The sequence below is a fragment of the Bos javanicus genome, chromosome 7, assembly GCF_032452875.1.
Source record: "Bos javanicus breed banteng chromosome 7, ARS-OSU_banteng_1.0, whole genome shotgun sequence".
NCBI lineage: Eukaryota > Metazoa > Chordata > Mammalia > Artiodactyla > Bovidae > Bos > Bos javanicus.
In genome coordinates this window covers 13,565,808-13,571,110 of record NC_083874.1, presented here as the reverse complement: position 1 = coordinate 13,571,110, position 5,303 = coordinate 13,565,808, and the positions used below count along the sequence as shown (strand labels likewise).

The window sequence follows — 5,303 nt, the reverse complement described above, 5'->3', positions numbered from 1 at the left end:
AGGATGTGGAAAAAAGGGAACCCTCTTACACTGTTGGTGGGAATGCAAACTAGTACAGTCACTATGGAGAACAGTGTGGAGATTTCTTTAAAAAACTGGAAATAGAACTGCCTTATGATCCAGCAATCCCACTGCTGGGCATACACACCGAGGAAACCAGAATTGAAAGAGACTCGTGTACCCCAATGTTCATCACAGCACTGTTTATAATAGCCAGGACATGGAAGCAACCTAGATGTCCATCAGCAGATGAATGGATAAGAAAGCTGTGGTACATATACACAATAGAGTATTATTCAGCCATTAAAAAGAATACATCTGAATCAGTTCTAATGAGGTGGATGAAACTGTAGCCTATCATACGGAGTGAAGTAAGACAGAAAGAAAAACACCAATACAGTATACTAATGCATATATGTGGAATTTAAAAAGATGGTAATGATAACCCTGTATGCAAGATAGCAAAAGAGACACAGATGTATAGAACAGTCTTTTGGACTCTGTGGGAGAGGGCGAGGCTGGGATGATTTGGGAGAATGACATTGAAACATATATAATATCATATATGAAAGGAATCACCAGTCCAGGTTTGATGCATGATACAGGATGCTTGGGCCTGATGCACTGGGATAACTCAGAGGGATGGTATGGGGAGGGAGGAGGGAGGGGGGTTCAGGATGGGGAACACGTGTACAACCGTGGCAGATTCATGTTAATCTTGACAAACCAATACAATATTGTAAAGTAATTAGCCTCCAATGAAAATAAAAAAATTTATATTAAAAAAATAGAAAACAGAATGAAGGCTTCTTAAGAAATTAAAAACTGCAACAAATTGAAGTAGAACTACCTTAGGATCCAACAACCCTACTTCAGGGTAGATGCCAAGGAAATGAAATCAGAACCTTAAAGAGATATCTGTATTCCCATGTCATGGCATTATTATTTTACATAGTGAAAATATGGGTATGTGTCTGTTGACAGATGAATAATGAAAATAAGCATCCTGTGTGTATTTAAAGAATTAGATGTTACTCAACCATAAAAACAAGGAAATCCTGCCATTTATGACAACAGGGATGGACCTGGAAAATAATATTCTTATTAAAAAACATATACTAGATGTAGAGTCAGATACCATATGATCTCATCTATGTGTGGAAGCTAAGAAAGTAAAAATCTTAGGATCATGGATTAGAACTGTAGTTGTGAGAACTGGTGGTAGAGAAACTTTCAGTTATGAAATGAGTAAATTCTGGGGATCTAAATACAATCTGTTGATTATAGTTAATAATAATATATTATATTCTTGAAATCTGCTAAGAAAGATCTGCTTAACTGTTACTACACACACACACACACACATGAATAGAAATTCTGTGAGGTGACAGACATGCTAATTAACTTGATTGTGGTATTTGTTCACAATGTTGATGTGTACTAAATCATCATTTTGGACATCTTTTAAAACACTTCATTGCATAACCCAAATATATGCAATTTTGTCAAACTTCAATAAACAAAAAAAAAAAAAAAAAAGAAAAAAGTATTATCCCACCAGTACAGAATAGAGTCCAAAAATGCAAGTGGTATCACACATCAGACATTTTACTGAGGCAGAATTGAAACAAATACCCCATATAAAAGAAAAGATTCCAAGAGGCTTTCTTCCATCTTGTAGTCACCAGTGCATTATGATTATGTGCACTTAATTAAACCATATTAACTGAAATTTGAAGTCCATCAATGGGGCCTCCCTTGTGGCTCAGCTGGTAAAGAATCTTCCTGCAATGTGGGAGACCTGGGTTCGATCCCTGGTTTGGGAAGATCCCCTGGAGTAGGGAAAGGCTACTCACTTCAGTATTCTAGCCTGGAGAATTCCATGGACTATAGAGTTCATCAAAGATATCAAGTATACTAAATGGCCTTCAAAAGAAAACCTTGACATTTGAGTAATCACCTATTTCATGAAGGAAGGAAGACAGAAAAATAAAGAAGGATAAAACACTGCATATCATATAAAATGTGTTTGGATTATGAACATTCATCTTTAATTTATAATCCAGATGACATAGTCCTGTTTCACAGAGATCTGTAGATATTCTAAATGAAGGAATTATCTAGAATTATATTTGAATAAAACAAGATATATATATATATATGTATATATATTGCTTTATTTCTTTAAATTAGAATTTAATTTTTCTTAAAGAAGGAAGAAAATGTCTCATTCAGGCTAATGGAGAGAGTAGCATGGAAACATATACACTAACATATGTAAAAAAGAAGGTTGCATTTTACTGAGATCCTGGAGGTATTACCTCTAATGTCCTCCCTCCCTTTCACTTTTCAGTGAAGTTGTATAAAGTATGGGTGTATCAACAGAGGTGAATAACACATGAACCAAGAAGGAAGCAGTTCTAAACAGAATTTGTCACTGAGAAATATTGCTGAATGTACTGGGGTATATGGTCTTAGAAATGAAGCTTGAATCCAAAATATGGACACAGTGCTCAATGCCCATTTAGTTATTTCCTATTTTTCAAACCCTCTTTTATTCTTCCAAAGGTGACCATGCAGCACAGAGCTGGAAATCTAACAAGAGTCTCAGAATTCTTCCTTCTGGGCCTGTCAGATGATCCAGAACTGCAGCCTTTCCTCGTTGGACTCTTCCTGTCCATGTACCTGGTCACTGTGCTGGGGAACCTGCTCATCATCCTGGCTGTCAGCTCTGACCCCCACCTCCACACCCCCATGTACTTCTTCCTCTCCAACCTGTCCTTGGCAGACATTGGTTTCATCTCCAGCACTGTCCCCAATATGATTGTGAACATCCAAACTCACAGCAGAGGCATTTCCTATGTGGGCTGCCTGACACAGATGTCTACTTTTACCCTTTTTGGTTGTTTGGATGATATGCTTCTGCTTGTGATGGCCTATGACAGGTTTGTGGCCATCTGTCAGCCACTGCACTACACCGTCATCATGAACCCACGCCTGTGCTGCTCCTTAGTTTTGGTGTCCTCTTTTGTTAGTCTTTTGGAGTCCCAGGTGCACAATTGGATTGTGTCACAAGTCGCCTGCTTCAAGGATGTGGAAATTTCTAATTTCTTCTGTGACCCTTCTCTACTCCTCAAGCTTGCCTGTTTTGACACTTTGACCAGTAACATAGTCATGTATTTTGCTGGTACCATCTTTGGATTTCTTCCTGTCTCAGGTATCTTTTTCTCTTACTATAAAATTTTTTCCTCCATTCTGAGAGTTCCCTCATTAGGTGGGAGGTATAAAGCCTTCTCCACCTGTGGCTCTCATCTGGCATGTGTTTGCTCATTTTATGGGACAGGCCTTGGTGTGTACCTCAGCTCAGCCATCTCACAATCTCCCAGGAAGGATGCAGTGGCCTCGGTGGTATACACCGTGGTCACCCCCATGCTGAACCCCTTCATCTACAGTCTCAGGAATAGGGACATCAAAAAGGCCATGTTCAGGTTACTCAGCAAAACAATCTAATCTCAGTACCTGTGTCATTAATTTAGAATGTAGGTTAGAAAATGCAACAAAACTATGCATGTGAACCTCAAATTCTACCTCTCTCATCACCTCGCTTTTGTAGTTCTTCTGGCCTTCAACACTTCCCCTTGCTTAACACCTGAGTGTTGCTGAGTTTGATATGTCTTTAATGAGACTGTGGGGGTATTCTGGGATCTTTTGTATAGCTTAATCAATGCAGGATTGAATATTATTTTACTGTGGTGATGCTTCATTTTATTGTCAGCAGCCCAAGCATCCTGGTAAGATGAATAACTTTTTTTACATATTTACAATTTACATCTTTCCCATAGTTCTTGTATGTTTTCCATGTGTGTGCTCAGTTGCTCAGTTGTGTCTGACTTTTTGTGACCTCATGGATAGTAGACTTAGTAGCCTGCCAGACCCCTCTGTCAGTGGAGTTTTCCAGGCAAGAATACTAAAGTGGGTTGTCATTTCCTCCTCCAGGGAATTTTCCCAATCCAGGGATCAAAACTGTGTCTCTATGTCTTCTATATTTGCAGATGAATTCTTTACCACTAGCACCATCTAGAAAGCCCAAAAGCAATAGACAGAGGAGCCCGGTGGGTTACTGTCTAAAGGGTTTCAAAGAGTTGGACACGACTGAGCCACTAAGCCCTTCCACTTCCATGGAAGGACAGAGGAGTTCTCATTGTTCTACATCCTCACCATCACATTGATATTTTCCATATTAGCTTCTATTTATCAATTCTGCATATGGAGTTTATGTGGGAGGATACATATAACCTCTCCTCAGTCCTGGTTTTTATGAAAATCATCCAGGAAACATAAAAATACTGACAATTGGGTCTCAATAACAGAGATTCTGATTTAACTGGACTTGGTTGTGCCCTGAGGATGAGGACTATTAAAAGCACTCAATGGTCCTACTGAGAATTACTGATATGAACCAATACGTTCATTCAAAGGTGCCCTTTATGCTTTGGGTCCTAACTGCTCATGGATGAAGATGCTAAAGTGATCAGACTTCAGTAGGGGACAATATGAAAAGCCAACTGGCAGTTTATTTCCTCCATTATTCCTGAAAATGATTTGCACATATGGTCTCTCTTCATACCATACAATTGGGTCTGTGTGCTGTTTGTGTGTTTGTGAAGCTATCATCTTTGCCCCAAACTCACATTTATATACTTTGTTTGGGGTGGAGCTCTAAAATCCTTGCTCTATTTCCCATCTTGTGGTCATCTTATATACATTCAATTGTGGTCAGTAAAATTCTCTTTACCCTAAATCCTCGACTGTTCCCTTTTTATCCCTCAAGGCCTTGGAGTTGTAGCTTCCTTCACTTTTTTTCTCCTTTTTTACTCATTCATCAACCATTTATTTTTCTCAGTTGCATTTTTACAAAAACAACATCCACTCATTGTGACAAGCCAGCGATAGAATTATAAAGAAAATCATCCTTCCCCTCCTTTCTCCAACCTCATTTGCTGGATTGAGTATTGCACCTAGGATTTCTTTCATCCTCTTCTCTATATTCAGACAGGCAAAAGCAAATGCAAGGGTTTTTTTTTTTTTTTTTTTTTTTACCTTTTACAAAGAATAAGGTTGTTCCATACATATCACTCTGAAATTACAATCAATATGCATGGGTATTTTTTTGGTTTTTAATATTTATTTTGTCTTATAATTGGAAGAAAATTGATTCACAATGTTGTGTTGGTATTTGCCATACAACACGAATCAGTCATATTTATACATATATCACCTTCCTCTTGAGCCTCCTTCCTCTC

General features: G+C 38.3%; 1 pseudogene; it reads left to right on the top strand.

The window, feature by feature from the left end:
* The first annotated feature begins 1,427 nt into the window (after positions 1–1,427).
* LOC133251977 (olfactory receptor 7E24-like) lies at positions 1,428–3,643 on the top strand (annotated as a pseudogene).
* The last annotated feature ends 1,660 nt before the right edge of the window (positions 3,644–5,303 follow it).